Here is an 11555-nt window from a genome sequence, read left to right on the forward strand (position 1 = left end):
GACTAGGACATGGAACAATGTATTGAAACTACTGGGAAAGAGTTTTAAACATTAAGAAGAACTTCCTGATGGCAAGAGCAATTTGACAATGGATAGAACATTCTGCCTCAGAATGTGGGGTCATCGTCTTTGGTGGTTGTTTAAAAGAAAGACTGGATGACCATCTGTCTGGAGTGCTTTGATTGTGTGTTCTTGCATGGCAAAGTGTTGGACTGGATGGCCCTTGACATCTCTTCCAACTCAATGATTCCACGTATGAGAAAAAGTGAGTATTCAAGAAACAAAGTTAGAAATGTAGATGCTGTATATTCTGCTGTGTTACCAAATAGTTTGTTGTATATTGGTAGGTAACAACCCTATTACATCCCTTGGGCCACTGTTCCTCAAGCTATTTGATGAGGTGGCTTGGCAATTATTATTTATTCAGTGTTTCAGGGATAAACACACTAAATTTGTGCCTATTGCATATGATTGTTTCCTGGGAGTTTGCCCGGGACCAAGGAGCTCCTAATTTTAAGCAGTACTGCTTTAGACCACAACTAACCATGTAGCATATGCTTCTTCTCATAGAATCTGTCTGCCATAAAGTCATTTCCAATTTATGGTAAATGTATCACAAAACTGTCACGGGGATTTCCTGAGAAAATTTGTTCAGAGCAGGTTTGCCATTGCTATCCACTGTGTAGTTGCAAAGATGGTTGAGCAGGGATTCAAATCCTTGTCTTCCAGAGTCCTAACTCAGTACCCAAACTGCTACATTACTTCACAATGCTTGTGTGCATGTCTACCCATGCACTGTCATCTAAAATCCAGATTATCTGCTTTGAACAGGATTATATGGCAGTGTAGACTCATTTAATCCTGTTCAAAGCAGATAATGTGGATTTTCTGCTTTGATAGTATGGATTATATAGCAGTGTAGAAGGGGCCAAAGAGTGTTCAGCTAAACTGTTTACAACTAGGGTTCAAGGTCATTTTGCACATGCTAAAGTTTGTGTCTGGATTTTGATTTCTTTTGTTGGCCTTTGCTTCTCCTCATCCCCAAAGAGTTCTTCCTTATTCTTAGTACATATTGTTTTGCCTTACATCAGTGGTATAAAATTGTACAGTTCGTCCATGTTGTTGGTGCTAAGTGAAACTAATCACAATGAGATATGGTCTCTCTCGTTGAATGTGCACTTAAGAAAACTGGATTTGGAGTCGGCAGTATTTTTTAACGAATTGAGTAATAGCTAGTAAAAGCCTACGGGGCTTTTATAAAGTTGGTCTGTGGCCAGATAAGAACAAACTATGGATCGATCTTAAGTTCCTTTCATTACATGAGCCTTTTCTACACCACTGCTTTCTGTCTCTTACCTAAATAATTTAATTCCATGTTGTTTTTATTTTTAGGATCTGTGTAATTAACATTTCACTGAATCATATTCCATTAAAGCCCATTATTTGGAGAACATACTGATCCTGACCATAGGGAAGCATTTGTCTTTCTTGTGATATATTCTTCATGGTACACATATCTGACATTATGGATCTGCATCTATATTTACCTGTCACCTTATGGATGTAAAAGATGGCAAAATGCTTAGCTAAAGCTGACATCAGCCAAGTGCTTGCTTCCCTCAGGCATTTCAATTTTCAAGCATTCTTCCAGCAATTTAGATTCACACTATCTCTCTCAAGCCAGCTGAGCTCCCTAATACAGTTCTCTGAAGAGTCAGCACATTACATATCCATTACTGTCTGTTGTTGGTCTGAACAGATTATGTTCAATTTTTTCCATAATGGCATATTTGCTAATCAAAATGATGCTTACAGCTCGGGTTGCTTGTGTTAACAGGGATTGCTTTGCATGGCAGCATCCTGATGTGTTGCTTTCAATATTTATGTTGCTCAGTTACTGGAGTATAAGTAAAAACAGATCCTATTTGTGTGCAAAGAGAATGAATTTGAAATTTTATTCAGTGTATCTGAAATATGTAGGTATTTTAGTTGATAAAAGGTGTTGGTTTTCTCCAAATAGTACCCTCTATATTTTACTAATAAACCAAATTTCAGTATGCAATGACAATTTGTGCTGATTTAGTTATGATGAGTTCACCACAGAAAATGCCACATCACTCCTTCCCACTGATCCAAGGTGTATCTACACTATAAATGCAGTTTTACATGACTTTACCTGCCATGACCCAGTGTTATAAGATCCTAGGAGATGCAGTTTGATGAGGAATCAGCATTCTTTAACAAAGAAGATCAAATATCTTGTAAAACTACAATACCCATGGTTCCATAGCACTGAGCCATGGCAACTAAAATAGTGTCGAACTGAATCAGTTCTACAATGTAGATGCACCCGTAATAGATCTTATCAAGGAGCAAAGAGCCTAGGACTATTCATACCAAATAAATAAAGTTATGCCTCATTTATAATTACATTAAATACATTCATCTTTAAAACACCTTTGACTTGAATTCGTACATTTATAGATGATTAGAATCTCTACTTATTTTGTATTTATCTTCTTTGCTATACTGTTTGTTTAGATAGATGCTGTTATGTTTATATATTGTGTTTTAAATTTTCATTTATTTTGTATTTATGTTCCTTGTCGCATTATTTGTTTAGATATTTGGTTAGAAATTTTTGATATTTTCCTGGTGTTTATTTATTTATTTACTTACTTACTTTATTTATATCCTGCCCTTCTTACCCCGAAGGTGACTCAGATACTATCTTTGCTACGTTTCATGTTTCTTTGTTGGGTGTAAGTTGTTTGTGGTGCCTATAAACATTACCTTTATTTTTAAAAAGTTTTATCTGTATTTTTGTGATGATCTTCTGTGTTTATGCATTTGTGGCTGTGGCTCTGCCCTTCTGGATTGAACGAGAGATGCCTGGAAGCAAAGCATTAAACCAGTTTCTGAACCATTGTTCCTCAGATTACCTTAGGCAGTCCACTTGAGGATTTTGACATTTTAACCTTAACTATTGGGATTCCTCATTTTTTTTTAGCTGAACACCACCACTGATCCTTTGTTTGATTTGCAGCAGTTAACCGATGCTCTGGTTTCTCTCCTGCCAGAGAGCTTTATCAACTGATCTCACAGAAGAATAGTCTGTTTCCTCCCATTACCACAACCTATCAGTTGGACAACCCTATTCACAGCAATGCTGTTGAACAGGTTAGGCTGGAACAACAATTCCATAGCCAGCTAGTGAGCCCCATGGCTAAGAAGATGCAAAACTACATCTTACGTCTCTAGTTTTATGCCCAGCATGATTCCTTTTAGCACTGCATGTACTCAAGCAGTTCCATAAGATAATTTTATTGGACAACCTTATGCTTATATTATCAAGTTAATTTTAGTAACAAGATAATGTTCCCAAACAATCATATTTAGTTAAAAGATATACAGAAAAAACAAACATTTGTATATGCTGTACTTTATCATCTAGCTATATAATATCTCAGTGGTTGTGGTAAAAGAGAAAGTGCTATACAAGCGCTTGGTGGCTAATTCCCTCCTGTCCCCATTTTATGATTATTGTGTCCTTTAGGAATATAGATTCTTGGTGGAATTTCAGAATACTTTAGAAGATACACATTTTACTGGCACTATATTGACCAATGCTGATTTCAAAACCTAAATCCCATTTTGTGAGAAAGGTGCCATATAAATTCTGTAGGTAGGTAGGTAGATGATTGATTGATAGATAGATAGATAGATAGATAGATAGATAGATAGATAGATAGATAGATAGATAGATAGATAGATAGAAAAAATAGGGTATGGTGGCATAGGATAGATAGATGGAATGACATAAGCAGTAGGAAACCCATAAATCCTATTAACTTCAAACATGATTTTATCTTTTTTTTCCCCCCTGACATACCGTGTTTCCCAAAAATAAAACAGATCTTATATTAATTTTTGCTCCCAAAGATGCACTAGGTCTTTTTTCAGGGGATGTCTTATTTTTCCATGAAGAATTTACATTTATTGTTGAACAAAAAATTAACATTTACGTATTATATACTGTACAGTAGTTGTCATCACAAACCAGCATAACCAGACAAACTGTGAATCCTAGCAAGTATTTCTTATTAGTACCATTATTTCCATGGACAATGCTCTATGGTATGTACATTTACTAATGCTGCATGCTCTGGTGTTCTGTTTGGTGGGCATGCTTCCAAACATAAATTTTGCTAGGTCTTACTTTTGGGAAGGCCTTATATTTAGCAATTCAGCAAAACCTCTACTAGGTCTTATTTTCAGGAGATGTCTTATTTTCAGGGAAACAGGGTATCACATATAAACAAACTCAAGGAGGCTATCCTTCAACAGTTACAGGATTGTGTGTATTTGAACAAATGCGACCTCTAGTACTGGTAATTATGATGTGATGAAACAGTCTCTTTCTCTGGCTAAGGAAAAATGAACACAGAGCTTTAAACTGTCTAATCATGTGCTTTATGCAAAAGCTGAACTGGACCCATGACGTATGTGCTTCTTGCAGTGCTTTGATTCTGATAGAAATGCCTCCTCTCCAGCACTGAACCTTCAAGCACTGAGGAGTGATTTGGAGAGAAATTATTCTGCCAAGAGGGCAGTCTGTTTGGAAAGCAAATGCACTGCAGTGGAGGTATGACTGCTTAATTCCTAACAGCAGTGCCAGTATTGCTCAGGCATGTCAGGAAGTGATGCTATCTGACCCAGATGCTCCATTCAACCATCCCATTTGCCCTTTCTTACAGCACCATTTATGGTACACAATTATAGCACTATAATTCTACTTTAACTGTCACAAGTTTTTCGAATTTTGGGAGGCACTAGAACTCTCTGGAAGAGAATCCCAAATTGTCCCTCTCTATATTTAAAATCCCAGGATGCCATAGGAAAATTCTATGCACTAAAATTGTGTAATGCACTACAGTTGTGCAATGTGAAAGAGACCACTGTGACATGAATGCTCAAAATCTGCCTTTAGTTAAACAAAATGGATTTCTTTATTACTATTACATCACATAAAATGGACCTTGAAATTCAAACTGGGATGAAAATGGTTCACTGTGACAGTGATTCTACTTTGTAGAATTAAAGCAGATTGACACCACTAAGCGTCCTTCCAGACAGCCTTATAATGTGGAATAAGTGGATTTAAAATGTGATACCTGAAAGCAAGTCGAACACAGAGCTGCCAGTCCCAGCAAATAGTCCCCTGGCATCCTGAAAGGTTTGTTTGTAGTGCTGGACCACATACGCGCTGATGCGGAAATACAAATGTGCACGCAAGTAAATTTCGTGTCATTATTCACCCTTCTGCTGCCTTTACTATTTCCCTCTTGAAGCCCGCTTCCCTTTGGGGTCACTTGCCTGCCATGCTGGTACCCACTGTGTAAATTCAAGCTCTGTTTAATTTCACAAATATGAGAACAAATGAATGGTTGCATAGAGTTCTTGTGGGAATTGCTTTCCATTTGTGCTTCTGTTTAGCCACCTGTATGTCTGTGATTCCATTTGTTTACAGCCCTTATAATCTGTTTTGGGATTTTAAAATGTGCACATGCTGGAGCCGTCCACACCAGTGTATTGCAACGAAGTCCCATGTTTTTCTTGACTCCAGGGATATACATTATACAGTGATGTGAATATGCACATTTTTTGGCCACTCTTGGATTTTAAGCACACCTTTTTAACCCGTGTTTTCCAGCCAATGCGATTCAGCACATATTTTTGACCAGCATGATCTAGTCACCCCCTCTTTTATGCCAGTTTCTCTTGGATTTTAGGACCTGTGTAGAAGGACCCTTAAACTACCATGGCCCGTTGTTATGGTAGCATGGGAGTTGTAGATTGATGATGTACCAGTACTCTTTGGCAGAGAAAGCTAAAGATATAGCAAAATGACAACTCCCACAGTTCCATAGCATTAAGCCATGGCAGTTAAAGTGGTATCAAATGACATTAATTCTACAATCTACATGCACCCATTGTGAAGCATACACATATATTCCTTAACATAGCTTCTGTTAAGGAAGAAGTCCTGAAAGAATGCCAATGCAGAACTAGTGATTGTTCTCAAATCCCATCATGGACTGTCACCATAGCAAGTTCGTGTATGGCTTTGTGGTACATCATTCAATGTCCTCCCACATGGCCATATTTCCTTTCATTTCTTCTGATATTTATTGTGTGAGTGGTAGATGATGATAATGGGAAACGTAAATAGAATATCTCACCAAATTGAAACTGGATAGACAGTGTGCCCTTGATATCACTGGGTTTGGTTACGGGACTCCTCCCACGTCCTATGGATACTAAAATTTGTGGACAGTCAAATATCATTATATACAATGTCAAAGTAAAGTATAAAATGGCAAAATCAAGGTTTGCTTTCTGGAATGTTTGGGGGGCAGAGGGACAATATTTTAAAGCTGTAGAAGATTACTGAATCCATGGATGCAGAATCTGTGGATACAGAGGGCCAACTGTAACATTTAAGCTGATCTTTGTTGAACAGCAGAGTCATAAAATCAAATCCAGAATTCAATGTGCCTGCATTTATCATTTTGAAAACAAGAACAAAGCTGTTTCTCTTTTGACCACTGAAACTATAAGGTCAAGCGTTCTTTGCATTAGCTTTCCTGTAAAATGCATTAGAATGTCCCTGTGGAAAACCAACTCTTATGGACTTAAGGTTTATAAGCTTCTAGTAGAATCTAAGCCCAGCAATTACAATCATTATCTTCGCAGAGTTCTGTTTCATTGGCTTCATTATGCACTGGGTTTAGTGGAATAATGATTGTATGACACATTAGAGTTTTGTAGCACAGTATTTCTATAACTATTGTGAAGCAAAACTAATTGTGATACATTTTTCAGCATGAAGGCATCCAGCTTTTTAAAAATTTAACATTTCTCTCTCTGAAAGACACAAGTCCCATTTAGCTGGAAAATGCATCAAGTGTCTTTATATTTCAATGGGTATGGAGTCCATTCCCTCTTTGGCTTTGTGTTGTCTCCCAAGAATAGCAAGATTTGTTTGTTATTTATTGTAACAATGTTATTTACTCTAACAAGTCCTACTGTGCTCAGTGGAATTTATTCTTCTGTGTTAAGACTGCAGATTTACAGTGCATGTTCTTTATACTGACATAAAGCCCATCTAACTTAACAGGATGTATTTTTCAAACACAGCAGAAACCTTGCTAAAACTTATTATGCCCTTTCTACACTGCCAAATAAAATCCAGATAATCTGATTTAAACTGGATTATATAGCAGTTTGTACTCAGATAATCCAGTTCAAAGCAGATGATGTGGATTATCTGCGTTGACAATATGGATCATACGGCAGTATAGGAAAAATGTTCTCCTAGCACAGGTAATGAAGAATCAGCAGGGAACTGAAGTGTCCCTCCGTTGACCTTCTTGTTGGGCCTCATTTGTATAGATCCACATAATAATATTATTAAAAATTCATAATAATGATGAACAGATTGTAATCTACTGGGTATGCTAGGGAAGTAACTGATGGAGATAATACAGGAAGCAGGGTAGAAATAGATGGACAGTGGAGGAAGCAAACAATAATTCTTACAAAAGATCTTTATCAGAACCATTGCTTTAATTACTGCTTTAATTTATTCATACATAATTTAGAATCAAAAGTGAATCAAGGTTTGGAGACATTTGGTGTTCACATGTTACATGATCTTATCTTCTATACTATTTTGTTCAATGTTCAGTGACTCATAGTCAAATTAGTCTTCCTATAAAATACAGTAATGTGTTTAAAATAATCCAAAACGTTTTGTGAGGCATTTGATCTTTTACAGTATACATCTTTATTATATCCCTGTTTTGCTAGCTCCCCAAGCCAGTGTCTTCCAGCTGGTATTATTCTGGCTGGGGATAATTGATTTTGTAGTCCAGTGCAGCTGTAGCTTGGAACTTAGGGAAAACTACTTTTTGTGGCATTTGTTGGCATCTTACATATATTACTTCAATAAATGTTTTCAATAAAAGGAACAGAAATACAACTAATTTTCAAATCAGATCTATGAAGTGTTCTATCCATAAGAATATAGAGTGGTTCAGTTCTGTTTAGCATCCAAAGTGAAGGCAGCAAAGTGCTTCTAGGAAACCGACAAGCATTAAAATTGGAAATATAAGGGATTTTTTTTTATCTCATGAGAACCACTTGTACTGAGCCAGTTGGACAAATAGTCTAACTTGGGATAAAGGAGTTTCCTATGATTGCTGGGATGTTTTGACCATCTTAGCCTGGCCTGTACAGCTTGTTCTTCATTGCTTCACAAAACAAAATAATGATTCCCTGGATCAAGTACAAGATGATAACATAAATGAATACTGGAATAACATGCAGATTGCAGTAAGTTTTTAAAGCCTTAGACTATCATTTTCTGTGAGTCTCCTGGAAATGATCTGTTCTTCTAATCCTATTAAGCTATTGGAGGTAAATGACCGAGGAACTGTATCTTGGCAATGGAGCAAACAGAATGCTAAGATCAAAGGCATATTGAGGCACTGTATCTGGTACACATGGGCAATTTACTTAGTTATTATATTTTTACGAGGTCTTTCCAAAGAATGCACTCAAAACATTTTCCACAGAAAATGGGCTAGCAATAAAAACAAACTAATGGAGGACAGTGTGTGTGCGTGTGTATGTACCTGAGTGTATATATTTGGCAAAGCAGTCAGTGCTATTGTGTATGTAATTGTGCAATGAAAGCATTAATTTGGTACAGTTTAGGAATGTTTTACTCCTACTCTCCTCCATCCAGTATTAGACCCTGTCATAACACAAGCATAGAGGTAAAATCACAATGGAGTTGCCCTTATTTTTTTGAAGGTGCATACAAATATTGGATGCTCAAACATGACAACCTAGTACAACTAACAGTTTATGTCAGTTCATCATGGTAATGCTGATTCTGCTCCTTACTTCCCTCCAGACTCTGACATATTTGATAGGTTCCTGTTAATTTTTATCCCTGTTCAATAACTCGCCACACTCTAAAAAAACCTGTTGAGCTTTGGAAAAGATTGCTGTTGTTATTTACCATTGGCAGTGGGGAAGAGGCAATTCAAATGATGAAGATGTGACTGGCCTGAGCTCAATGGGAAATAAATATTAGACTGTAATACCTTCAAGTTTTAGTAGAGTGTTTGGGCATTCATGTTCTTCATTCAATGCCACAATTGCCAAATGGAAATGCTACCCATTGAGGATGAGTAGTGGACTTGAAAACCAGCAGCTCCACCACCACCCCAGCCTAGCTTAATTATTGCAGAAGAGGAACCTTCAGCAGTAACCAACACTTCCCAGCAAGGAGAGAAAACAGAAGCCGGTATATTGGGGCAGGCTCACGGAGGGTACCGGGCTGTGGCGCAGGCTGGAGAGCAAGCCAGCTGCAACCAGCTGCAATGAATCACTCTGACCAGGAGGTCATGAGTTCGAGGCCCGCTCGGAGCCTATGTTTGTCTTGTCTTTGTTCTATGTTAAAAGGCATTGAATGTTTGCCTATATATGTAATGTGATCCGCCCTGAGTCCCCTTCGGGGTGAGAAGGGCAGAATATAAATGCTGTAAATAAATAAATAATAAATACCGTCCCCTTTAGAATACAGAGAAGAGCATCCTGAGACCCACAGGTCTGCACAGTTAGCAGATAAATGGACTCTACATAGGCAACACCCGAGACAATAGAATAAAAGGTTCTCGAGGGTTCAGCCTTGTCGAAGTATGTATTTGCTTTGTGGTAGGAATCTGGACTTTTTGATTATCAGCTTTGTTGATTCTGGACTGTAACCTGAACTAAGTTTTGTTTTCTTATTTTGACTTCTGACTGCTGTTTTTGGACTGCTGACTTGTTGACCTTGGATGGAGTACGGGTTTGTTTATTCCTGAATGAACTCTGAAACTCTTTCAATGTGACCATAGTAACTTGGGACTCCAAATTTGGGCTTTATCTCTCTCTCAATGGTTTCTGTGTGCATGTAGCTAACTAAAACTACTAGCCTACAAGCATACTAGCATTTGGAGTTATTTTGTTAATATATTGGGACTTTGTTGACCCTTCTGTTGCTTGGGAAACCTTCATTTATTTAACCAGGGCTTGGCATAACACAACATGTCCTGGCATTTGTTATTGAATGCTTCCTTTGCCAAATGGAAATTCTGTCATTACAGTTGTGTTTAGTGGTTGAATTCTACCTACAATCAATTGTTTTTAACGTTTTTAACCATTATAGAGGGGAGACTGGTTATGCATTATTTTATTACTAATATGCTTCAGCCTCTGTGAATGGAGAACTGTTCACATTTCATTATAAAATATGAATGCGGAAAGCCCTTCTCTGTGTCCTACCAATGGGAACAATATATTATGTGAGGACATCAGAGAGGGCTTTCTTTGTAGGAGCACTTTGCTTAGGGAATGCCCTCCTTTCTGTTAAAGCTATTAGCATACAATGATTGCATCTTAACCTATATATAAAGGGTTTTAGATTTTTTTAAATTATTCCATTTAAAAATCCTTCAATTTTAAAAAATTAGTTTAGATTGATAAAACTACTTTGTTATGTTTTAATTATTTGGGCTAATTTTATTGGTTGGCTTCCAAAAACAATCCCCTATGAATGATGGATGAGGGTTCAATGCTTCCCAAAGTATAAATAAATCTTTATTAGAGACATGGGGTTGGATGATTAACATTGGTGAGAGGTAAGTCAGTGCTGATTTGCAATGTTTTAGCTTTTAACTGGATTTCAAGTGAAAATTTATTTGCTTCCAAATCATTTGCTCCTTGAAGTGGGGTATGAACTATAATAGTTTTTTAAAGAATCACACATCAACAACAAACACACTAGGCAGCAAAGTCAAAAATCATAATAATTTAAGTACTTGAGTTTGAAAGCTCAAGAAAGGATAACTAGGGAATTGATAGGCGCCTGCAGTTACAGTGAAAATAAGTAGTATTGTGCCTCCTGCATCCTCCCTTACGAACACTAGACCACAATAATCCATTATAGCCAGGATAATGAGTGCATCTAGATTTAAAAGGCTTGCCAGGAAATGGGCGGAATTGCAAACGTACTGTATGGGGTTTAAGAAACATCTGATCCCTGAGCATCCATTACATAGGCCTACAATTAAAAATGCCATGTTTGGATACTATAGCTGTTTTTACTGTCTTTGTGGGTGCTGGTTTTAAAAAAATACAGATATTAGAATATTTGAATTCGCTGATGTGAAACACAAAAATCCATTCAAGCACTCATGTCCGAAAACCTGTGAAATGAAAGCTAAGTAACAACTGAAGTAATAAAGATAGCCAATTTGTGAAATAACTTGTTTAAATTGTATTTTTTTAAAACCAGCACCCACAAAGACAGTAAAAACAGCTATAGTATCCAAACATGGCATTTTTAATTGTAGGCCTATGTAATGGATGCTCAGGGATCAGGGACTTTTATCCTTTTTTACAGATTTATTTATTTTCCGAAGACAGGACACAGGCTTGCC

This window comes from Anolis carolinensis, chromosome 5, assembly GCF_035594765.1.
Source record: "Anolis carolinensis isolate JA03-04 chromosome 5, rAnoCar3.1.pri, whole genome shotgun sequence".
NCBI classification, from domain to species: Eukaryota; Metazoa; Chordata; class Lepidosauria; order Squamata; family Dactyloidae; genus Anolis; species Anolis carolinensis.